Source organism: Haemaphysalis longicornis, unplaced genomic scaffold (genome assembly GCF_048455015.1).
Source record: "Haemaphysalis longicornis isolate Haplotype H1 unplaced genomic scaffold, Haemaphysalis longicornis Haplotype H1 scaffold_4, whole genome shotgun sequence".
In the NCBI taxonomy this organism is placed as follows: Eukaryota; Metazoa; Arthropoda; class Arachnida; order Ixodida; family Ixodidae; genus Haemaphysalis; species Haemaphysalis longicornis.
In genome coordinates this window covers 153,805,026-153,831,799 of record NW_027526361.1, presented here as the reverse complement: position 1 = coordinate 153,831,799, position 26,774 = coordinate 153,805,026, and the positions used below count along the sequence as shown (strand labels likewise).

General features: G+C 46.0%; 1 pseudogene; it reads left to right on the top strand.

Annotated features, from left to right (window-relative positions):
* The first annotated feature begins 19,598 nt into the window (after window positions 1-19,598).
* LOC144180624 (uncharacterized) lies at window positions 19,599-20,744 on the top strand (annotated as a pseudogene).
* Window positions 20,745-26,774: the final 6,030 nt, after the last annotated feature.

The window sequence follows — 26,774 nt, the reverse complement described above, 5'->3', positions numbered from 1 at the left end:
ATAGGACAGTTATATGCTTCCCACAATTCGGTTACGTTTAAATCCACTGAACACGTAATAACACGACACGTTTAAAGCCTCTTTTAAAGCATTTTAAGTTGGTCTTTTTTTCCTCCTCAGCGAGGGGTGCCCCTTTATAGACCGAAGGGGGCAGGAGATAATTGGCTAAAAATCATTCATCTGTGAAAATGTTAAAAGCATAACACACATGCTTGACTCTTTTTGCTCGGACCATACTATGAAGCGTTATTTGTTTGTGAATTAGAATTACATCACACATTATTCTGATATTGTTTAATCTAACGTAAGGAAAAATAAATTAATTTGAACATGAAGTGAAATGCGGATTGTTTTTGCACGAGTGCTTCAAATCGTGGTCAAAAAATCCCAGCCCAACTCAATGTAATGTAATTTAAACTATATGTTCTTTCACCTCGGCCAAGATAACATACAACGACGAAGTTCAGCTGTTCTTTCCTTTGAAATTGAGCGTGAAAGACGGCGGCATCGATGATTGACCCGTGGCGTTGTTCAGCGTGACGGAAGCAAGTGTGATCAGTAGTAACCAGATTTTTAAGCCACCGCTACTGTAATAAATGCGTAGCAAAAAAAAAAAAAAAACTCGCTGGTGTAGCTTCGCAACTGCAACTGATCAGTCTGTCTTGATTTTACCAGGTCGGGTAGGGGGGTGATTTGGCAATGCCTCCGAGGACCTTGCCGCAATAAAGACACTGCCGAAGAGCATCTATGGTACCTCGTTGGGTTGGGGGCTCCCAGTCGACGATCCACGACGCACGGTTGCCTCGCCGTAGTAGTCAGCCATGCGTACGCATCCCCGCACGAAGCACGCCCACGTTATCGACGCTGGCTTTGCAGTCTAACTCGAAAGGTTGGTCGCGCCCGCGCATGTCACAACGGCTGAAGAAATTAACTGCTACTTCGCCGTCGAACTAGAAAAAAACCGTAAAATTGCAGCAAACTCTACGCCACTGATGCTGCTGGTGCCGTGAACGTAAGGTGAACGAGCCCTAAACAAGAGCAGAGGAGTGCGGAGTACGTTTACTGCTTTGTTCGCACGCCGGCAGAACCAGCCAGGGAAGGAGTGCAGAGTACGTTTGGTGCTTTGTTCGAACTTCGCACACCGCAACGTTTTTATGGCGCAAGGTTTGTTTTGCATTCAACAGGTGGCGCACGCAAACGCGCAATTTTTAAATTGTAAGCCGCGGCATTCGCGCTCACGTCTCCGGCTACGGATGAGATTTCTTTTTCTTGGAATGCATTTTTAGCATTTCTGCGCGTACTGTAGCACGATATCACGTTACTGTGATCGCCTACAGCATCAGCAACCATGCTTAAAATAAGACGTCTTCCCGCTGCATTTTTTATTCAGTGACAAAAAAGTAAATTCTCAACAAGAAAAGTGGGGGGAGGGTTCATTATGAGAGTAAATACAGTAGCTCTCATTTTAAGCACAAAAAACTACACTGAACTTTTTCATGTTTCGACACTTTTTGCACCTCAAAAATTGCTGCTATGCTTAAAAAGAGAATGAGGAAGTAAATCTACTGGGATGCACAAGCGACAATAGCACAGGAGCATAGTTCAGTACATCTGCCCAGGAGGGACCTAATGGTTTTACGGTACACTATAGACGCCTAAAGAGACACTAAAGTGCAAAGAGAGAGAGAGAGGAATTTTATTGAAATGAAATAAACACAGAAAGGTCGGCCTGACGGTAGTATATAAGCGCTCAGGCCTCTCCTCAATTACCCTAAAGTGCAAAAGCAAGTTGGCCAGCATCGGTAATTGCAGTGTTGTGAATACAAATAATATGCGACTTGCAGCAGCAGTACTTTATTAGTGCATGAAAATTCGCAAAGCGTCCTGAAAACAGGCACGGCTGCCCTGTACATTGTTCTGCAGACAACTTGTGGCATCACTGATTGCGAATGGCAAGACAAGACTGGTGGAACTAGTCGAAGTGTTCTTCTGAAGCAAACACTGATGCAGGGTTACGCAAGTTTAAAATGAGTGTGTGCAAGAACTTTTTCTGGTTATGAGCATTTTAAAAGACACAAACATCAACCAGTAAACATAAAATATGATGCCTAATCCCAGGCTTTCTTGCAATGTCGATTTCGTAGGAATGTTTTGCCTCGCCTAGAAACACAGCCACAAAAATACATGCATGTGGGTGCACTAGAGACTGTAGTACTGTACCTAGCTAGTGACATACAGATAAAGCAGCCAGTGGAAACAGGAAAATTAGCACAATCAACACGAAGCAGGACGGCTTTCAAATGCTTTGATCAATGGTGCATGCATATTCAGCAGTTTTTCCTAGGTGAGTAGCGCCTGCAGGCGTTTCTGGGGAAACATGGTCAAGTAGCGCGGTAAAGACGGGACAAAAGTAGAGACCACACAGGACTAGCGCTAGACATCAACTGAAATTTTTACTACACACATCAAAAGATATACAGGAAGGGCGCATGCGTGAACATGCTCAAAGCACAAAGAAAAAAGACAAGGTCAATTGGTGCATTTTGTTACGCACGTGGCAAGTTCGCATCCAGATAATCTATTTCTTTTTTTGATGAACTAATAGATGCCGTGCTTACACACTTTTCACCGGCTTTCATGATGCACCACGCTTCAAACAATTCACGGTTGGCTTGGTCCTTAAAACAGCACAATGTTACTGTCTTCTCGTAAATTGGAACACAGTGTGGAACGCACCGGCAGCGGCGGCAATGGTCAGCTAAATGGCCCCCCGCAGCTAGCGCTTGAACAGCTGTACGGTGCTCCCAGAGCCTGTCATTTATGCCCCTACCAGTCTGCCCAATATAGCATTTTCCACCAGATAGAGGCACTTCGTATACAACACCTTGTTTGCAACCAACAAACAGCGTGGCATGCCTCTTCTTCGGTTACCCTTCTTCTCGCCATTCACAGCAGAGCACATTAGTGCTAGTTTTTCTGGGGCGGAGAACACAACGTCGGCACCACATTTCCCCGCCACCTTTTTAAGGCGGTTGGAGAAATTGTGCACGTAAGGGACGACTACAGGCCTCCTTTCTTTGCGAGGTTCATCTCGCCCTTGACGCCGTGCCCCTGACTTGACGTCACGCAATAGGCTTTCAACCACTGCTGCTATTACTTCCCGAGGGAAGCCGGCATCTTTCAAACGTGCAACTTGGTGCTGAACACTATCGGCGACTTGGTGCTGACAAGACTTCTCGAGGGCACCGCGAAGACAGCTAACGCCAATACCCCTTTTCACTATCTTCGAATGCGCTGAACGATAATCCAAAATTGCCTTTTTTGACCGTGGCTGATACGCCCAACACACGCGTGTTCCACAGAAATTAAAACACACATCGAGGAACTGCAAGGACCCATCATTTGGTAATTCATGAGTGAATTCCAAGCCGTCAGAGCACTCCAGAAATGTTTTCTTAACTGTCTTGACTAAAAGGTTTACTTCTTCTGGCTTCACCGACCTAGTAAGAATCATGTAATCATCGACATATCTAAATATCTTTGCTGTCTTAGCCGTGTCAATATATGCCTCAATGCTGCAGCGCCAGACAAACGTCTTCAAATTTTCCTTCTTCCCACACACCATATCCGACTGGAATAATCTACCTGTATCTATTGTCGGCAGCATTGATGGGATTGAACATATTGAAAATTGAGACAGTATGTTTTTACAAGTTACTGTATTTTACCCTGTGTTGTCGGTTTGTTTATATTTGAGTGATTCCTGCTTGGGTCCTGTGTGGGGCCTGCAGTATGTCATAAATAAATAAATAAATAAGCTGGTCCGCAGCAACACATGCAATGTACACTTAACTCTTAAGCCAAATACAGCCACCATAGCACATTGTTTTCACCTGTTTTGCAATTCACACAGTGAGAGCAGAACTGCTTAAATATGCTCCTTCTGGAAGCGTCTTTTGGGAAACTGGTCATTAGGAATGCAATAGTCATCACTTCAAAGGCTCTGTGACAAGCTTAATAACACCCACGCTTTGCGATTGGTCAGCTGTACACTGAATTTGCACACCAGACACTTTCCTAAGCGGTCGCCAGCGACAAAGAAAAAGGGGGGTGGGGGGTCACAAGAGATTTGAACCCTGGAACAACACATTTAGCAACGGAAGCGCACACCAAAGGGTCATCCTGTCTGACTGAGGAAATCGTCCGAGCAGTAGTAAATCATTGAAGGACTCAGGCCAGTTATCATTGCGCCTGCCGAAACTTTAGCGAGTTACAACTGCCGTTTCGTCAGCACGGAACGCTAGTGAAGAAAAAAAAAAAGAACGAAAGCAACATGGTCGTTTGCGCTATCACAGAAAAACATCGGGGCACAAAATGCAATTTCCGGGCTAAAGGTTGAGCCGATCACATGTAGGGTGAACGGTAGATCTACGTTTGAGAAACAGCCGCTCCAACTACGCGGCCACTGGCGAACGGTTGAGGCACTTCGAAATCTACAGCGCCGGCCAACACCCGAGAACGCGAAATCACGCACAGAGCACGCACGGTTGAAGCACTTCACGTAAGAGCATGAGGAGAGGATACAGTAGAGCGCACACTGCGTATCCAAACAGTTGCCGCTTCACGTAAGAGAACGCGAAATATCCAACACAGGCACGGTTGAAGCACTCGTAACTTCGCTAGAATACGAAGGATTAAGCGTTAAATCCAAAGCGCGGCCGTCGCAGAGAGCGAAATAAAACACGCCGGTTGATACACTTCTCGCTTCACGAAAGTGCCCGAGCAGAGGCTAGCGCAGAGCGCACACTTCTCCGGCGATATTCAACGCCGGCAGGGCGGTCACAGACATGGAGGAAGAAAATTCTTTCCTCCATGGTGACAGAACAGGGAGGATTGGGGCGGTCCCAGAGCGCGGGGAGTGTGCACAACGGCGGAAAAGCCAAGCGCCCTTCGCCTTTCCCACTCGCACTCCTCCTTTTCTCCCTTTCGCGTCTGAGCGTCCGGGCAATTTATTTCACGCGACCGGGCGATAGCCACGATTGATCGTACTACGTCAGTCCCAGTGCACGGCCAGTGTCAGAGACTACGACGGCTCTCGTCTGCAACACATGGTAACTGAACAAGTGAAACGCTGAAGTCGTGGTTGCTTCGGCGTTTCACTGGCAACAGCGGCGGCGACCAGACCATAGCCTCAAACGCCCTGAAATGGAGCAGTCAGATTGATTCCGGCTTCATAACGCGAGGGACCCAGGTTCGATTCAGGCCACGGGAACCGTTTTTTTTTCTTTCAGTTCACCCACGATCATTCATCATCATTGTCAGAGAAATTTGGCTTTCGTGCAAGGCATATTGGTGTACAATGGCATCAGTGGGAACACTAAAGCTTCGCGTTAAAGGGCACCAGCCACCTTCGAAAGACTATAGTCAAGCGGAAGCACTTCCGTAAGCTTTGGAGAAAATGTGTTGATGCAAAATGGCGTGCTGCGCCAATGTACAGTCATAGACAAACGAAATGCGAACACCAAACTATGAACAAAAACACACAAGACGCGCAATACCTTTCCATTAGATTCAGAGTGACGCGCGGCCTAATTACAAAAGCAAAGCTGCAAAAGGTGGCTGTCCAAGTATACCGTTAGCGTGCCATCATTGGACCTGAGTTTTTTGTGTTCTGGTTCATGTTTTTGTGTTCGCGTTTTATTTGTCCATGACTACACGTGCATGAGGCATCGTAAGGAGAATAGTTTTAAGCAACCCAATGTCAGCTTAAAAGCCTCTAGAATGCAACTGAAAATCAATGATGCTGTATGGCGGGAAAGATGAAGTGTGTTGACAGGTTCAAATGAAGTTTTCTCCTCAGCGACTTGGCAGCGGCATAGCTGCTAGTTGAATGTGCGATTCCGAGAGAATCAACTCTGCGTATTCATCTGCAGCGCAAAAAAAAAACCTGCTGTGTTGAAACTGCGGCACGCTTATCACGCAGTGCCGTCGACGATCACTCGGACTCTTCTGGTGTTTTTCGGAGCACATTACACCCTTTCCAACCTTGCTTCCAATTATTCTTATTAGCCGCCGGATTACGCGATTTCGACCTCCAGTGTTTTCATGAAGACACTCTTTAGTTCGATGGTATTCGCTACAAACGCAGGCAAACTCCCCTCTATAAAATCACGCTGTATTATTGCTACCTAAGCGGTGTGCTGTACTGCCCCTCGCACCACTGTTTTGTGCTGAGCAACTGCTTTCTAGAAAGAAAAAAAAAAACACAATGCCTACTTTTTCTGAGCCAGAAATAACGAAGGCAAAGTAATATTTTATAAGTACGCAGTGTCTGCAGTTTAGAATTGCAGAGGTTTCTTACATTGAAAATACCGAATTATGACAAGAATGGAGTGCTTAGAAGAGCAAAACACCCACCCGAATATATGCAAATCAGGCGAGTGGGTGCAACGAAGTCGCCAAATTGGATTTTACCGCTCTACATTACATCCCTTCGTTTGCGAATAAGTGAGCCCAGCAATATACCCGGCCCCAGTATTTCTCAGCGAAATGAGCAAACTATACGTCACGTTTTAAAAAACTTTCGCGCACATTTTAATTTTCCATAATGCCCAGGATTCACAGTACTTTTAAGCTCCATGCAAGACGCAAGTTCCATCCGCTCTAAAGCCAAAAGAAGCATCGTAGCGTTCGCAAAGCCGAGGATATATATTGCAGCAGAGAGGTGAGCTTTGGAAACGTAGAGAACGATTGAGCACCGGTGAAAGTAAAGTTTGAGTCTGGATATCCTAAAGTCCGACAGAGCCTTAGAGAGAGAGGGAGAAAGTGAGGGAGAGAGAGAGAGAGAGAGAGAGAGAGAGAGAGAGAGAGAGAGAGAGAGAGAGAGAGAGAGAGAGAGAGAGAGAGAGAGAGAGAGAGAGAGAGAGAGAGAGAGAGAGAGAGAGAGAGAGAGAAATGCTAAAGTAGTAGTGCAGAGTCCAGGTGTGAATCATTTATCTCGGGCGTGTTCTGCTTATTCGTTAAAGTTCGCGCTGGAGGGAGTAAAACTTGATCAAGCCCCGGCTGCTCTTCAGCTTCAGTTATGCTTTGCTATTAGTTGTTTCTGACTATGCGAATGACTAGAAATGGTAAAAATAACCTATAGAAAATAACCAAATGTCAAAACGAAATCGCTAGCAACGTTTACCAGATGGCATTCCAGCGACTTCTATTTACCGTTTATATTTCATCGTATTGAAACGTTTTTCAATCTTTTGAGCCCGCATGTCTAAGTTTGATTGGAAGATTTTTCTCGACAGTTCTGTTGGTACAGATCACTCCTAACAATCTTTGTTTTATTCTGTGGACTACTGTTAAAATCTTTTTAACCGCATTGCGAAAAACTGAAAAACGTGCTAAACGTATACATTCTTGAGGGGAATGCACCACCATGCGACTGCTTGTGGAAATTTGCGAAAGATATAGCCTTTCCTTGCGCTACTACAAACAGGCGAGCGCAAACCAATCAACATCAAAAACTTCTCAGTGTGCGTAAAATGTTTCATGCGACGCTCTCGTGTCAAAGAACTTTCTGCGATCATGATGAATTATGAAAAATTGCCCCGATAAATAAGGAGCGGACGTGCGAGAGAGACGGACAGATGCGAAGATTTCAGCTCGCTTCGCCCTCCTGTACAAATAACCAAGGAGGACACACCATACAAAAGAGAGCTTGGGAAATGAGCGCTCGTGGTGAAAAACGCACACAGAAATGAGGAACTTTGCAGGCGGAATATATTTTTTGGTACGTTCGCCCTTATTGAATGGGTTGCACTAAAACCAAAACAGTAATCAAAATTCTTGGTGTTCAGAACATATCCTTCGAAGAGTGAAGTTTGCAACACGTTAAGGAGCGTCTTGTTTAATTACGTTAAATGCATATAATAGAAAATCGGGATGTCTTGCAGTTTGTTTGGCGTCGCAGAGTTTTTTTCTGTTTTTCTTTACCATAACCACCAAATACCGTACAAATACATTGCAACCTACTGGGGACAAATTTTCGTGGTTCAAAATTCAACTTATGTTTTTTTTTAGAATATCGTTTTCTATTTAGCGAGACGAACAGAGAGAAGGAGAGAGGGAGAGAAAACGTAAATTCAGCTTAATGCGGTTGAAGGAGCGGTTGTAGCAACATCCTACCACCGACCAAATATTTCTTAGACGAAACGTGACTACCCATTCCCGTAGGTGTTAATCCTTTCCAGAGTTGGACTCAACAATTTTTTGTATGGATATAATTTTTAACTCTGAGCACCAGGGGATGTACCCTAGCAGATATGAGAAGCGCATATGGTAGGAACGTCGCTTTTTGCAATGATATGCATTAGAAATTACAAAGTTTGCACTGGAGTCGAGAAGATGGTTATATGCTATAACAGCATAATAAATTAACGCTCAGTGTAGTCAGCGTAATTGAAAACATCTTGCGGCAGGAAATTTATAAAATTCATTTACATGAAAACAATTCCCCCGCACCTCCCCGAAGGGAATCGTGCAGAAATGCGAATGCATTGGGTGCACCGATGATTGTGTTGCGAGTAATGGCGAAATTAATGACGAGAGTGTGAACGTAATAATTTATTCATCAGCACCTGTTTGTGTTATCGTTGTACCTGACGGCCACAATCACTGCCTTGTGATCGCTAAAGTGCACGGTCAAAGGGTCTTTGAGAAGCATACGCGCGTCACAGTTTCGCGTAAAGACCATATCAATGCAACTCCCGTGAATGGTAGTGGGGCACGTGTCGAAGCCGGCAGAGAGACAATGCATAGAGTGCCTGGTCTGCATGTACTCGACCAGCCACTCGCCACTCTTCTTGCGCACGTCAACGTTGAAGTCGCCAACCAAGACTATGGGGTCAGAGGGTTTGGAGCGCACGCGCACACTTTCCATAGCCGCGTCCAGCTGCGCGGCAACGGCGTCTCGAGCGAGGTTGGGCGCGAGGTACACGGTCACCACAAAGACTCCGTCTCCGGTGTAGGCAAGGGTGTACAAGTCCTTGTACAGAGACGCGTCTCGAACGGGAGACGTGGCAATGGCGTGGGATATCAAGTTCTCTCGGGCGTGTCCTCTCCCCTTGCCCTCCGCTACTCCCGCCCGAGCTACCACCTGCTCCGGTTGCTAGGCGCACCACAGCTGTTGCTAGGGGCGAGGAGGAGCGCGGAGAGATAACACGTGCGGGCGCACACCGACGGAGCACGACAACCCCCGACTAAGAAATGCATTCGCATTTACGACGACGACGACGACGAAGGCAGAACTACGAGGCGCGCGCTCACGTGCGCTCGCCCTGGAGGAATGCAGGCGCACGCCGGCCAACGGAGCAAGACAACCCCCGGCTAATAAATGCATTCGCAATTAAAAATATAATTTTTGACAGTAAACTCTCCAATCTGTTTCAAAAAAGATTCTGGAATTGGGACGTATCATGAATATGGCTTTTAGTTCAGAGTGGGGACCCGTGTGAAGCGGGAGCTCCCCGCTATACTTTGAAAAATTGCTGAGTTCAGAAACAGTGTTACGCAATCTCTGTCACATAAAACGGTCAAATAGGAATTTAGGCGATGGTCACAAATAAGGCTTAATAGGCTTTGGTTGCTGGCTAGTTGGCGTATGAATCATGACCAAAGAAGGGATAGGTCGGCGCAAATAAAGACGACGACGTCCCGTTTTGACATCCTCGTTTTGTCCTCTTTGTCTTCTTCGTCGTCTTTTGCACGGGCTTGTTCCTTCAGGCGTCGAAAAAGGATGTCGACCAAAATATACAAAATCGTTTATTCAGATTGCACGAATGAGGCGGTTCGCAATTTTACCATTATAGTGTTGAGAAAAAAAAAAACCTCGCATAAAGAATGACGGCAAAATCCAAACCTTAAGTACGTCATCTGGTAAAAAGAAATAAACTGAAGAATGTGTTTGTTTTTTTACTTTACTATATCACTGTGCAAAGGCAAAGCAATACTTCCGCGAACGTCGCGGTACCTCTAGTTTAAAACGCACCAAAAAATGCCCTTTTGTAGCGTTAGCTACACTGGCCGAGGTTGAGCAGTTTCCGGTGGCTCCCGTGCTGGGCATGCGCGTGGAGCTGTGACGTCTCGTAGCGCACAGCTTGAGCACTGGAGCCGCCGCCACCGCCACCGCCGCCACCGCCGCCGCCGCGACTGGATTGGATTGAAGATTGGATTGGATTGCAAATCGTTTTAGCAGCAGTAAGCATGATAATCGGCTAATACTAGACAACAAGGCAACCTAAGAATAACCAGCTGAACCTTAGCTCACGCTACGTATATTCTGGCATAGCTGAGCTAAGCCACTGCAAATTTTTATTCAGTTACTTCTTTTTTGGTGCGTGTTTTCAGGACAAAAAATGACGATGTTCATTTGCAGAACAGGGTGTATATTATTTGAGTAAGGCGTAACAACGACGATTAACAAGATAGTGAAAACAGGTAAAAGTTATCTTCAGGAGTTAATAGTCGGTTGAAAGATAGAAAGATCCAATGTGCGGGCCGTTAGATGAGTCTGCAATATTTATTTGTTTGAAAAACGTTCATTGGGTTAAGGAAGTAACCTTGCGAGAAATTTCTCCAGCTGCCTGTAATGTGGATAATGAAGATACACTACCGTATTGGCGCGGTATCTCTGCTTCTTTCCTCGGAAATATTTTCAAAGCGAATTTTTCTTTACCTCACTGATGGCGATCGATGTCGCGCTAGAGCCAGATGCAGGCAAACCCAACTTCACACGACAGGTTTCGGAAAACGATGATGATGGAAAGCGAAGACACATCAAGCTTCTAATGAAAAAAAGCTTCCCGTGGTCGAATTCAAACGTGGCGCCCTTTTGTTATGAAGTCGACGTCTATGCGATCAGACCATTTCGACTTGGTCAAAACAGTTTGGATTATTTACCCTGGCTTAGTTTGCGTGGGATCAATTTTTGTCTTTCAACCGTCTTTCTCTTAACAATGGAGATTGAATTTTCAGTACCCTATTAGCAATTGACATTACTTTGACAGTTGGGGTCTAGCTAACAGAATAACATATCATGTGTGAATGTGGAAGACCTTTTGCACGTGCACTAACATATTTGTGTTTTCTTTTTATTGTTGTAGTTCAACATCCTTTTTCGCGACGTTGGTAGCAAGCACAGACAAAACGCCTTCACAAGGTCAGCGCGACTGGGTCCCCACCTCCTTAGGAAACTAAGAACAATATAAAGTCAACCAACGTTGAATATGCAGCAGCGGGGATAGCGGTACATCATTATAAAGTGGTAATAAAAGAAGAGTAAGAGGAAAAGAACACAAAAGAAAGAAAATAAAACAACAAAATTCCCGAACAACCAAGAGCAGGCAAAACTTATACAACAAAATATTCGATACAATCTTTCATCCTTGTTACAATCTTACAGGTTGCTACAATTGATACTGTAAAAAAGTTCTTTTAAGGCGAATGGCACATACACAAGTACACTTAAATAAAAAGAAAAATAGGACACGAGCAAACGTCCCAGAAATAATGAATTTAGTAGCGATGACAACGTGTTTGCCAGCATTTCATCTCCGTACGTTGCGCGCGCACGAAGTATTTTCGAGGGTCCTTGATGGCGCGTGTGATACTTGGTGTTAATTATTCGACAGCTGTGCAATAACGACAGCTGTGCGACAAAGTTGAGTCCCTTCTTTTCCCTAAATAATTTTTTAGTAATTTTTTTGTTTAGTGAAAATTTAGTAAAATTTAGTAAAATTTGGTATAAGAAAAATGCCCTGTTTTGTTGAAGGGTGCGTTAGAGATGCACCCACACCTTCTTTTGTGCAATAGGAGTAGCCTCTCGAAGTTTGAAAGAGTGGTATTTCCCCAAATAAAGTGACAGTAGGTAATCTGTGAAAGAAAAAGTGCGTTGTATATCATTTTTTATTTTATCGGGAAAAGGTAGGAGCCACCTTGGAATGCGAACTACGTGCGGAATCTTGTTACTTATACTTTAAACATGCTTATTCCATGTCATGTGTTCTTTCAATATGACCCCAAGGCTTTTTAATGTAGAGTCCATTTCAATGGCGGAATTCCTAATATGAAGGTTGTCACTAATATAAAAAGCGTAACCGGGAGAAATAAAGAGATAGTCTACAGTAGCAAATGCCAATGTCCTTACAAAATGTATTAACCAACAAGATTATTATTCCAGACCCTCAAAATACTGAGTGCTTATCCCAAAGTCGCTTATAGTAGACGAAGTACAATAGGCACTGTAGCTTATTAAGACATATATTCGGCAACGGTTCTTCGAAAAGTTGGTTTCCGACATAAAATAGTTGCTTGAAAAAAATTTTAAGGCACGTTTCAAACACATCTACACACTGGTCATGTCTAGAGACTGACCGCTTCACAAAAAAGACCTTAATAACCTGTTTGCCTCTTGTTTAGGTGTGTATGCTGAACTCTCAAAACAATAACGAGAAATTATATAATTGAAACAGGAAGACCTCCAGGAGAAATTAAACGTTGCAAGATTCAAGGACGACACAGAGAGGTAAGTACGCTTACAAAAGCAGTGCGATCATGGCTGCCTTCGCTTAGATTACCAAGGTAAAGAAGTTTTTTGTTGTTGACTGTTCCCGTTAGCAATTCATCTCGTTCTTCTTTGCTAAGTAATATAGGTGTTTCAGCGAACACTTTCAAAAATTTAAAAAAATAGGCTCTTCGAGAAAAAAAGAAACACTCTTCAAAAGGAGACTGCTAGCTGCGGCGGACGCCAGGTAGTATGAAGGGCGTGCACATTAGTTAGGTGGGTAATTAAACTCTACTAATTAACTTCTTAATTAGCGGAGTTTGGTGGCTATTGTAAATGGTGATTTTGTAGCCCCGGAGAACACGTTTTCACATCCTATTTTAAAACAACGAAAAAGTCGGTGTTTAAAGCCCTGTAGCACGAGGAAACCTGCCGTTGTTTTTCGCTCAAAAACGACACTCGGCGTTTGAGGAGCGCTGGAAGTCTTGAGCGAACGCAACGTCCGCTGGTGACGTGTTTCGATGAATGTGGCGGCCAATTCGAAATGTAAGTGCAATTTTCCCTAGCTAGGAAGCCTCAGCATGCAGCCACAGCCCCGAAAGCCTTCCTCACCCAGCAAACAAACCTTTCCTTTGTCTGATGCGCTTTCTAACACGCAGTGATTATGAACGTACAGCAGAAAAACGTGACGGAAAAAAAAATTGACGGATGGTGACGTTTCACATTTTGCACGACTGGTAGCCACTTCAGATGTGGACAAGACAATAAAAAAAGAAAAACCAAACTGTCGCCAACGCCCACTAGGGCTCCTGAAACGGGCGACCGCGCAGTGGGCGATATGGCTAGCTTTTTTCTTGCGCCTACCAACGAAAGAAAGGATAACGCTAGCCGTGGTATCAGGTGATCTTTAATCATTGATAAAATACTGGAGGCGATGGCGTTGATATCACCTGATTCCCTAGCGTGGGGAATCACTAGAGCCTTCTTAAATTTGGCGACACAGTCACTGCAACACGTCATCAGCGGATGTTGCGTTTTCACTACACTTCTGGCGCACCATGTGCGCTGCGTTTCGGTTTCATGTGGAAAAAATACTTGATTTTTGCGGGCTGCTGGGCTCTACAGAGTGTCTTTTTTGTTGCTTGAAAAACTGATCGGTTATCGTCTTCTCCGTAGCTACAAACTCGCCATTGGCAATAACCGCCATACTCCGCTAATTAAAAAGTTCATTAGACAATTTTAGTTAATTAACTATGTAATTCGCATGTTTCTTATAACTACTGACGTCCGCCGAACCAGACAGCTTGTTTCCTAAGAGAATTCCTTTTTTTTCTGAAAAGCCTACCTTCAGGAATTTTTGAGTGTTCACTGAAACACCCTGTGTTTGTACGGTCAACTCTTTCGCACGGGTAATTATTGGTTCTAATTTGTTCCGCAAAGCGAAAACCGGTATAAAAAAGCATTCCCGGTTGTAACAATGTTTTAGCACGCACTTTCTAGTTAGCAACTCATTATTTCAGCGTACGTAATATTTATAATTTCGCCTCTCCTGACTGCTCGGAATACCGCTGCGTACTATAGAAGTGGATTTTTATAGAAATCTTTTCTGGTTACATTGCTCTTCACCAGGGGTATCACCGTTAAAATGTGCAAACTGCCCCAGGGTACTCACGCATTGGCGCCGACATAACCACTCGGATGATTTTTCAAGGAGGCGTAGAACGCCATTGACTTGCTTGAAGCTAGCGCTCAGTGCAACTTCCGGGCATAATGAATACCAGAGGGGCGCGCGTTCGCAGAGCGATCTTTCAGCGCGTGGTCAGCACGAACCGCTAGTTTGAAATGGAGCAGCCATCTTATGACCTACGTTTGCAACCTACGTGCGAGTAATTAAGGTCATCCTGCTGACCAAGGAATGCTACCGCGAAGCCGACGCGTATTGGCGCACTTGCAGGGGAGATTAAACGGCAGATATTGTGGCGGAAGAGCTACCTTTCGTATTGCTCCTAAGCGAGAAAATAGTTCGTTACCTGCAGTGAGGTAACACGCACGCCTTAAGGGAGTTTTGTTCACGGTTGGCGGAACTGATATTTGGGTGTAATACGATCATGTTTACTCTCCTATACTTGGGTTGTTGCAGAAGCTTAACGTTTATTGTAGATTTCACGAAGATACCCGACAGTGAACAGAAACAAAAGATATAAACCGGTTGTTTAAATCGTTTTTATGTAAGGTTTGTTTTATAGGTAATTTTTTAGAGTCATTGTTTGAAATTCGTAACGTCAAAAAAGGCCGCTTCACGAAATATGCTGGCCTCATATTGACTTGCTAACATGGCTTTGACAAGCAACAACAACGACATTTTGAAGTAATTAAAGATATTTAGAACCTGTTTTAGACACACGGCCAAGCGAGAGAAGCAGGAATAACCACTGTAAATGGTTATGTTTGACGACCTTATGTTTGAACGGCATTTCTTTCAACGTAAATGTTAGCCCAAACCAGAACGACAGAGGAAAAAAACACTGGCACTTCGCTTAGAACAGCACCTTGGCGTCAACGTAACACAACACCTCAGATAACCCACAAGATAACAAGGCCGTGTGATTACCAACAAAGTATTAGTAATTATGGTCTTGGTAGGTCGATCCAGAGAAATGCATATTTGCTGCTCATAATGACAAACTGCTAATGTACCGTTGCCAAAGGTGAGTTGCGGTCAAAATGTAGAGCTTTATTTTTCTGTTATATAAATTGGTATGGTGTCCAAAGAGTGAACCGGGTACCATTCAATAATAAGGAATGTATGTGACAACTTTGCATTAAAAACAAACTGCTTCATTCCGACTTAAGCGCTGTTGTGGCAACGTCGCATATTTCGCAAGCTACTTGAACTTTTCTTCTGCTGCAGGCACGGAGGCTCAAGAGATTATACAAATAACGATAAGTTGAAAGAATTTGGGTGCTTTGAAGCTAGGAAAACTAGGTTTATTCCTGGGCCTTGTGCGCCCGTGCGTTCCAGAACGCGCACACAGACAAAAATAGTTAACTGGTCACTTGACGTCTACTAGGATTCAGATCAAAGCACTGACCCACATAATATTTCCACGAAAAAGATGCCGTTAGATTATCTAGCTCAGACTAACACACAACATACGCGGATTCATATTTTGGAAAAAGAATAAACGTGTGTTGTTCTTCCCGTCACTGAGTTCGGAGTGACGTCATTACAAAGATAATTTTTGAACCTAGTACAGCCCTGCACGGGTCTCATTCTGAGGCCCGTGCCCGGCCCGAGCCCGCTTTGTGAAGCCCGAACCCGAGCCGGGCCCATAACACCTTGCCCGGGCCCGGGCCGGCCTGGGCGTTCATAAGTGCGGCTGGCCTGGGCCCTGCGCTGCCCGTAGTCTCAAGCCCAGACCCCGCTCAGGTCCGGTAGTTCACTGTCCGCGACCATGACCGTGCTTAGACGATAGAGGACATTTATATTAAACTTCGTCCAAAAATGAGACAAAGCATGAGCCTGTAGTCTGTACAGCACACCTTGGATTCAAATGCAAAAAAAATTATGGTTGAGTAGTGCACTTACTTTAGCTTCCACCGTCTTCAGTTCACGTCCCATCGGCATAATATTAACACGTATTCTTACATCAGATACACTATAACTTTTGATATCCATATCTTCGCAACTTCACAGGGTTGTCTCGGCATCGAGTAGGTATGCTGAAATTTTCAAGACCGAAGCTTATTTGCAAATCGCAATTTTTCGGGCCCCCAGCTAAAAAATTGGGTCCATCTCCCCACGAGGGGGACTAGAGTAAATGCGTCGCATAGGGGGTGGGTGTATTGCGTTAACGTTTAGTGTTTGGGGAGTTGGTGGTAGTGAACGCGTTGTATCAGCAGCTTCTTGACGTAGTTTGAATGAGTGAAGGATATAAGGCGCGTTCGTAGCCTCCCATTCTGTGTCGGCTTTGTGGCGCAGTGGGTAAAGCACCATGTACATCGCGTTCCGCCCGCAGGGTCGAGGGATCGAAACCAGGCGCCGGATAGTATTTTTTTTTATATAGTGTAGGGGGAGGGGTGCGGACAACGACTACGGACGTCAACTCGGGTGACATCGTGAGTTACTGAAATGCTCTGCATTTAAAATACCGAAAAATCGCTGAGCGCGCGCACGTAAGCGCGGGCTTCGCGGCGACCGCCCGGTAGTTAATAAAACCAAGAAATCACCTAGAGCTTTTGTCTGTGTGCCTCGCGATGACCGGGCAGCGTCCCCTGCGCACGCTTGTCAAGCCAAGCATACCACCTTAGGCAGATTGGCTAAGGTCCGGCTACCACCCGGCAGTTGAAAAGAAAACACCTAGCGCTCGTGTGTGCGTGCCTCGAGGTGACCACCCAGCATAATTGGCGCACGTTGCCAAGACAAGTTAATCGGTGCACGTTGGCAAGACAAGTATACCACTTGGAAGATTTGTCGTGAATGGCCAAAGAAAAAACTCCCGCGTTCGCGGTTATCGTGGCAACACTTGCTTAGAACGATAAAGACAGGACATAGCGTACGCTCCTCTAAGATGGTTTCCAAAGGTGCAGCGGTGGCGTAGATGAATAGCATTCTCCTCACGTTCAGAAGGACCGTGGTTCGAATCCCGGTACCACGCAATTCGCACCTGATTAAAAAAATCCGCGTGTTGATAAAATTGCAGAAGGAGGCTTTGGGGTGCGGCCTCATTCCGGCGACCATTCCCGGTAGCACACACCAGTGCTGGATTGGCCACCCTGGTGTAGTAATAGACACAACCTCTCATTACTGCGTCGAACCATTATTACTTCCAAAAAAGTGAAGGAAGCTGTCACTTTAAGCAACAATGATGGTGTAAAGGCCGTTGCGGCAGCAGCACAAAAGCCAATCAGCTGCAATTGTGAACTTAAAGAAGCCATGAAGAGAAAATGCAAGTTGGTTTTATTCGAAAGATTTCGGTTTTATAGTGCCCCCAGCGCTTGTCCCGATACAAACGGTGCTTTATTCACTGAGAAATTAAACCATTTAGGTTAAAATTTTTATTTTCCCGCTCAATCGTGCGTTTTCGTGGTCCCAAATGACATCACAGGAACCGACCGCTCTGCAGCCTAGAGTGCCTTCATTCACGCATCCGCCGTACAGGGTAGAGACACGTATACGCTGGCGCCGCCATTTTTGGTTGCTCGCTCGCCGCTGAAGCGAGTCATTGTGTCAAAACCGCGCTAAAATTATCGCCGCAACGCGGTTTACTGAAGAAGTTTGAATCATATTTTCTGTTTCGCGTTGCTAGGTCTCGTGGGAAACGAAAAGAATAACGCGTTGAGCCCGTTGGCCCAATTGCGGCGGCACGGGACCGTTCAAAGGTTGTCTCCACCCTGTAGCGGTGTTGGTTTGTTCCCGCGTTTCTTTACGTTCCGTAACCTAGATGGCGCCACCATACCGTGGCAAGCGTTTGGTTTGTTTTTGCCCGCGTTTAAACCTGGCTTGTTTTTGTTCTCGGAGAAAATATTCGTTCCCTGAAACAGTGCTCGCTCGACAAATGGGGTCACGTAAGACACCGTTGCTTGCGTCAATCGGCCAGTGTCGTCTGAGACAACCCCAAGCCCCGCAGTGCTGTGCAGCTAAACTAAGCATGCTTTGCGCAGTACGAACAGCAGAACGCATCAGTACTTCTATGTTTACATGTGCTTTCGTAACTTCCACTGTTTGTCCCATCATTCTTATTGCTTTGTAAAGAATGTGCTCTAAATTTAAGCGCAAATCGCTCGTTCGTCTAGTTTGTAAGCTCTACCTAATTTGCGTCTACTTCTGCCAGCCTCCGCCAATCGCAGAGCTTAGCTCATGTGACATCATAGGTTCTGTTGCGGGAAATGAGCTGGTGGGTCGCATGACCAGTCCCGTTTTGCCTAATTATGTAGCTTATTTGAGCGAAGTTTACGTTAAAAGTGGTGTCAGTATGATTCTAACGAGGCAATCTTTCGAATGAACCAAACTTGTGTTTTCTCTTCATGGCTCCTTTAAACCGTCGTGATGGTCGTGAAGGTTGCGTCCAGCTTCGGTGCCTTCGTCTCACGCGTTAGTGTGAGCTTCCTTCAGTGTCAGCTTCCTTCAACGCAGGAGTATGTACAGGTACCCACAAAAGTAAACGGAGCACGGCTTCGTGAAATTTTATTCATTTTGATTTTATGCTGCTGTCGGCATAAATAAAATACATGCGGCCCGATTTTATTCTAGACTGACTTTCTTGAAAATTCACCTAAAGGTTGCTGGCTAGACACATGGCGGAGAAATCCCCTGAAAATCTTTTACCCTTGCTCCGTTTACTTTTGGGGGCGCTTGTACATAAATTAAAGGCTTTAAACCGGTAGTTATTGCTCAGGGGTTCTGTTTCCCTAGCATGCAAGTTCAATTATCGGTCATGGCAGCCGCATTTCGGCGGGTGCGACATGTAAAACACACATGTACATAGACATAGGTGCCGAGTACCAGGTAGTCAGGAATAATTCTTTCCAGCTACGGCATTCATCGTAATTGTATCTTTGTTACCTTATACCCCAAAATATGAAATATTGATGCAGTACATAAACACCATTAAAATTACATCGCACTGACTATCAGACCAAGCAAAACACGTTTATAAAACAATGCATAGCACGAACATCCAAAGGGTGCATCGAAATAAACTGAGAACATTCCCTTAAATTCTGTTTCGTGGACACAACACCGGAAATATTATTAGCCGGGCCCAAAAAGTTAACCCTGAGCCCACGCATGGGCCCACGGCTTCAAGTCCGAGCCCGTCCCAGGCCTGAGGCATTAAGCCCCTGCCCACGCGGATCACTTCTGTTCGCGCTAAATCGACTACTTAACGAGGCCAAATGTATTGTCACTGGACTTCCAAGGTACACATGCCTCGATGCACTCAAGAGCTGCAGCAATCTCTGCAACCTTTCTGAGCTCGCCGACATGCACATCCCTACGCAGGAGATGAGGCTTCTCGCCACAAATGCCAGTCGATACACGCTAATGCTCCTCGGGTATGACATCCACACATTGCCCACTCTGCCCAACAAAACCTTGCCGTGGGAAGTCACTGTACTCATGGATGGCAAGCCCCTTCCGGCTAATATTGACCCTACTCAGCGAGTGCGGCGCTTTCCCTATGCCAAGAGGCATGCTAAGGCTACGAGCTCCCTCCCATTCACTGATCGTATTGTATACACGGACGCTGCACTTCTGGTAGATGGTACCAGTAACACTTGCTATGCTACTGCGTGGTACGACCAAACAAATGGATGCGAGAACCGACGCAATCATTTATCAACAGAGGTGATGTACAGCACCCGAGCAGAGTTAATGGCCATTCTGGAATATTTGAATTGGGCCCTCGAAACTTCATCTGAAACTGACCCCGTTCACCATCGTGTGCACACTGATTCTCAGGCTGCCCATCGGGCATGCGCTAATGTTCTTTACACAGATCATGTGCTGCAGAAGACCCGGCACCGTGCGTGCCTACTCCGTGAGTGCGGTCACGATGTTACCATCCTCTCGGTCCCCCCGCATAGAGGTATGCCCGGCAATGAGAAGGCTCATAGATTAGCACACGCCTATCTTTACACCGCGATAGCCAGAGCCTCCGGTACTCCTTTTCCTTTCCTAGCTACCCCACGCGAGCTAGCAGATCCGATGGCAGACAAGTATTTCACCAAACAACAACGTGCGGCTTACCTCATAGCAGTTGGCAATCCACTTTTGATACCGCTGCTCCCCTCGAAGGTATTCACACGGTGAGAGTCTGTCCTGCTTCGGAGAATTTAGACAGGCACACTCCTTACTCCTTTTCTGCTGATCCGTTTACACAAAGGTGACGCACCACCGCCTGTAACTGGCACCTGCTCCACGTGCAACTGCCGCGCTGATCTCGACCATCTGTGTTGGGAGTGCCCCCTTTACATTACAGCTAGCCTTCGTGCACTGCCTACCATAAAACGAAGACCCTGGCCTTCTTCTCTCCGGACATGGGCTTGTCCGGATCCCGAGCCTCCTGATCGAGCCACCAAGCTCTGGCGAGCACTCGTTTTGCTCCATTAAAATCCGGCGGCGCCACCGGTTGGTGATCAGCTCCTCGACAGCCACACGATTCAAGCGATTCAAGCGGCACCCACTTAGCTCCCTTCTAAACGCCCTTTAATATAAGGGAGGCAGCCCTACTATTTCCCTCTGCTACGACATCGTAGTCCTTTCCACCGCAGTGCCTTCGGCACATTATAATGTTAAATGAACGTGGTTTCATTCATTCATTCATTCATTCGTAGTAAACTTCGCGTTGTCGTTCGCGCCGAGTTTAAACGTGGAAAAACACAGAACAGGCATTCACTGTCCTCTCGTACACCGCAAAGGGGACGTAGAGGTGATGCCACCAGACCGATTTGTTACTAAAGCTTTCGGTATTGGCTACTTTGAGGCGCAGGTGATGTATAGCAGTCTGTTTGCATGAATAAACCGTGAGATATACGAAACGTACCCTGCGGGTCGAGAGATTAAAGGGGGCGTACTGCATGTCGGGGTTCCGCCAGTGCTGCAGTTGCATGCGGCATCCGAGTTTTGTGGCTAATACGTTGACGTCCTCCCTGGATAAAGGGAGTTCAGATGGTGAGCTCTTGTGATGGCCCTCACGTGCGAGGCGGTCAGATATAACGTTGCTAGTGATGCCACAGTGTCCTTGCAACCACTGCAACTAAATAGTGGGTCCGTTGCGCAGTGTCTGTGTGTATTAAGTAGATTTCTTGAATCACTTAGACTCGACTACTTCCTCGCTTGAGAAGCGCTTGTAGCGCAGTACGGGACTCCAGGAAAACTACCCAGGTGTAAGGAGGCGCTGCTCACTGGACAGGGGTCGGCATATAGAACTTACGAGGAAGAGGTGAGCGTGCGGTGGCGAAAAAAGATTGCGTTGAGAGAGAAAGACGAGGAAGCCACACGGTGCTGGCACGAGAGCTGGAGGAACGAGGTTCAGAGAGTGACCTGCCGGAGGAGAAAGTTCGGGGAACCTAGGTTATGAGCCACATCTCCCCCGTTGACATCGAGGCAGCTCTGCCGAGACTGACCACGGAAGACCCGGACCAATTTGCTCATCAGCCGCAGCGCCGGCATCGACAAGGGCACCACGGCAGTGCCCACAGCCTAGCACACGGCAAAGAAGGACCCGACTTTTCGGAAGCCAGCGCCAGCGTCAACAGCACCTGCAGCCATCACACCGAGTAACTGTACTGCCACAGTTCATTGACGCCGAGTACTGCTAGATGTGAGCCTTAACTCTTTTGAGCTAGTCGTTTCATTAGATTGGTTTTTAGGTAATTTGGGTATATTCCTCATTTTTTCTGTTAATAGAGTCTGCCGTTGTCTGACGTCACGTGCCTCGCTTCTTCTCCGTCAGTCAAACGGAACCTCCTCATCCACAAAACAACCCGCATCTCAGCACCAGGGTTTTGGGGGGCAGTCCTTGACAATCGGCAGCGCAGCTCTTACTGCTGCCAGCTTTGTGTTTGTAGCCGATGTCTTGTTACTGAGCTTCTGGCTCGCAGAGACCCCCGAAGATGTTACCCAAACACCTAAGGCGGAAGATTAGGAAGTCACAGACCCATCAGCATGTCCGGGGATATATCCGCCATAGCAGCGATATACATGCTGAAGTGTGTAGTAGGTCAAGGCCGGTGGAGGCATCGCTGACTTTTTTCCTATTCCAGGCACTGTTGTTGTTATTCACCACGTAGAAAAATGCCCGTACCGTAACTCGGGTCTAATACGAGGTGGATAGTAATGCGGTAGGAACCCAGGCAGCACAGGACTGTTCGGCCTAAAACAGGCCGGTGTACTTTAACCGGTGATTTTCGGTCCGGCCGTTTCCCGGCAGCCATGTTCGGCCCATGTCCAAATGTGGGCCTTTTGGCCGTATACGGCCGTACTCCCATGGCTGTCCAACGGCCAGTGTCCGTCAGCCAGTCAAGCGGCTTACGGTCATACGGCCAGATTCCAGCCGTAGGGCTCCGGCCATTCCAAAGCAACCCGTGTACGGCCGAAGTACGGTCGACGGAGGACAGCCGAGATGCGGTCGTCGAACTCCAGCCGGACTAAAGCTACCGGAAATACGGCCGTGTTACGGGCATTGGAGTTCAGCCACAGTACGTTAACTGTACTGAGGCCGGTCACTGCATGTCGCGCTAGCAGATGACTCAATCGCGCAGTGCAGAAGCAGCACAAACCCAGCATTTTGGGTCCAATGCAGCCACATCAAAGTGAGCTCGCGCGCAATCACCAGCCGTCAAGCTTTCAGCGCAGCCTTGCTTAATTACCAGCCTCAGTTGACAGCAAAATTCATTTATTAAACAGTGCTCACGAATTGTCGTTCCTTTAATTGCTGTGCCTCTTTTACTGCCGAACACAGAAAATATTCAGTTCTTTGTAGAGCTTGAATAGATGTATTGTCCAGGTCCTGATATCCTCTGTGGGGCGGCTTACCTGTACTAAACGGGAAAAGAGGAGGGGGGGGGGGGGGGGGGGCGGCGGAGGGCGCATACTTTAGTGCGTTGAATTTCAGACAGATAAATTGCGCCGCTTTTAGCCAATTTCTTTTAGGGCAATATTCTGGAACACTTTCATGCTATGGCTACATAAACTATTTTTATAACAGTTGCTTGACCAATTTTGATGTATATAAAACCGGCGTGAATGCCTTTACGAAGCGTTTTGGTTCTCAACAAAACACTCAGGAGCATTTAATATAACTCCTTCACAAAAAAGTATGTCCAGTTTTTGCCCATTTTTCTTGCAAAGACATTTTCTACTCGATCAACTTTTCTGATGATCTTGCGCAGGGCTGATCCTAAGAAGGAGCGAACAGGTACTTTCATTTTCAATCTATTTTAACGTTGTTTTCGTGAGTATACGTCCACACCACTTAATAGTACAAAAGAACTTAATTTTCTTCTAATGTCATACTACGTTCAAAAAATTGTAGACGCGTTGAGAATGGCGTCCGGCTACAGGTGGCTGCAGTTGTATTCCTCTGTGTTTACGCAAGGAAAGGCGTAAAATTAGAGTTACATAATTTGTTTCAAACCAATAACACAGCAATGGTAGCATGCATACAGGAAACTTTGCATACTGCAACGAATAGGGCAATAAATATTTTATTGGTCAAGTTTGAATGCGTAGGGTTCTCAACCCGTCGGAGGCAAACTTGCGCCTCTGGAAGTTTATTTATTTATTTATTTATTTATTTATTTATTTATTTATTTATTTTTATTCATTTATTTATTCATTGTTTTATTTATTTATTTATTTATTTATTTGATGCTTGCTTGCTTTTTCATGCATTACAAAAGGGAGATACATAACACTAAGCATTAAATATGAGACAAAATAACAAAATAATTCTACAAAGCGCGCTGAAAATCGTCAATATAAACAGTTAATTCAATCATACGTGGAAGATAATTACACTGCAGTTGATGTAAAATAAAATGAATCGCGCAAGGCGTCACCTTTAAAGGAAAGTTAATAATTTGCTTTAAGCTAGCGGTCCCACTTTGCGATATGTAGAATGGCACTTGGTCATACTTCCCCCTTCTACTCCAGTTTTGGAATGCCAGATATTACGAAAAAAGTTCAACCTGTCGGTTCGTCTGTGATCTTTCACGTCCTGCCATTTCAGTTTACTTTTACTTTCTCTAATGCTAAGTTGAGCGTGCAACTTACCTAATACGAATCGCACTGACATATTCTGTATGTTTTCGAGCGTATCAACCAACTCTTTGGTGTAGGGATCCACGAAAACACATGCGTACTCCAAGATTGAGCGCACATGAGTGAAATACGGTTGTTCTTTTCAGTTAGATGGAGGTTCACTGAAATTTAGTCTCAGAAAACCAAAAACATAAGCAGCCGTAACTTTTATGGTGTGAACCTGCCTATTTAACCTCTAACCACTCCCTTAATAAACTCCTAGGTATTTATATTCCTCGGCCGTTGTCACAGCAGCATAATTTACGGTATACGTATTCAATTGGAATGAAGGTTTTCTTGTAAAGGTGCCGTTAACACACTGTTTAACATCCAAAAACTTTTCTGAATCAGCACAACAGGATGTTATTAAATTCGAATAAAGCTGAAGGTATACGGAATCACGTTCATTCGCTATAGTCCGGTAAACTGAACAGTACTTTTAAACAAAGCTATAGGGCCAATAGTGATAACAATGCAAAAACTGATTCATTCAGTTCATAGGATGAAATGTACTACGCAGAAGGTGATATGGAACACCATCATTTGCTTTTTTGCAGTCCAAGAATATGCAGTCAACCACTTTAAGCTTATCTATTGCAAGAGCCAAATCGTGCGTGAACTCAACAATCTGCGTTGAGCACGAGAATCCTTGATTTGATTGATTGTAGGGTTTAACACGCCGACGCAACGCAGGCGATGAGGCGCGCCGTAGTGGAGGGCTCCGGATTAATTTTGACCATCTGGGGATCTTTATCGTGCGCCGAAATCTCGTACACACGGGCGTTTTTGCTTTTCGCCTCCATCAGAAAAGCGGCCGCCGCGGCCGGGAATCGAACCCGCGACCGAGCACGAGAATCCTGACAAAATCCGTGTTTGCTAGGATGCTGGCGATTATGTTTAACCAAATGAGTCATATCCCAAGAGTAGCTAAGCTCACCTTCAAACATCGGAACTAAATTAACAGCTAGGCTTCGTCAGTGAAAAGGCTCTGTTATCGCAAATTTAAAATAATTCTTTTTCTAAATAGGCAGTCGTAAAATCCCATGAAGTAATATAGTGCAGGGCATGAAGTTGATCCTACCAATACACGAGCGAGTCTCTTCTACGTGTACCACCAACAACATAGTGCAACATTGCTTGTTGCAGTTTAATTGTAAGCAGAATAACTTGCGCTTTTGCCCGCACTTGCCTTTCTTTGGTGGGGAGTCCTTGGCATGGTGGCGGTTTAGCTCCTGCGTGGTGGCCCCTTGCTCGACGCCCTTGAAGGCCAGTTATTTTGGTGAACCATCTCCATCTCGGATCGGACATCTCTGCCGGGTCGATGTCTCCAATGCTCTCCATTTTTTGAGGGGGTGAATAGCCTCGAGCTGATGCATCGACGAAGCCGGCGGCAGAGATGTGGTAGCGGCGATGACTGGCGAGACTTAGCTCACCCGTCGGTGTGGCACAGTCTTGTGGCAATAAATGACATTTAGATGGCGTAAAAGGTTCCCTGCTAATTTCCAGTGAGTCCTTGCACCTTGCCCGTTCACCGAGAACACTCATTACTGTTTGACAAACGATGTTCGTTCATTTAAAACGTAGAAACACGATGCGGATGAAAAACGCGTCCCCGTCGTTCGGCTCCCTAACGGCTTTTTCTCCCCCCAGGAAAAAACCGGTGGGTCTCCTTCCAAACACGTCTGTGCAAGAATTCTTGGCGCCCAGGCACGTGCCGTTGTTCGGCTGTATGCCGTTTGCCGAAAAAATGACGTATAACCAGATTCCTTACGTAGGCCGGTCTCCTCTTGAACACCGGTTGCCAAATATTCTGTGGCCCTTCGCTTGCCATAATTCGGCCGAGGACCGCTAACCGAATGAAACACGTATATTCTGGGGCCGTACGTCGGCCGGTATCCTTCATAACACTGGTTGCCGGATATTCTACCGCCGGACGCGCGGTTCACCGTTGAAACAACGAATGCACGGTAGCCGCGCTCCGGCCGATCTCCTTTCGAACACCAACTGCCGCAAGAATACGCATATTCTGTGGCCGGTCGCTTGCCGTGCTTCGGCCGATTACCGCTTCCCGAAGAAAAAACGTATGCCCTAAGGCCGTACTTCGGCCGTTCTCTTTCTCAACATCGGCAGCCGTAAGAGAACTGAATATCTGGCAGCCGGTTAGCTGCCGTTGTGCGTCCGGACACGGGCGGACGGAAAAATACCGAAACGCTGGTTGCCGAATAGTGGCCGTTCAACGCATGATCACTGGCTGCCAGAACCTGGATGCTGGCCGGACATGCCAGAAAGCGGCCATAGACGGGCCGGTCTTGGGGCACACTTTCTGTGCCGCCTGGGAATTCCTTCGCATGACTTCTTTAGCTATCAGCTTAACGACGGGAAAACAAGGCGCTAACATGGTGGCGGCAGACAGGG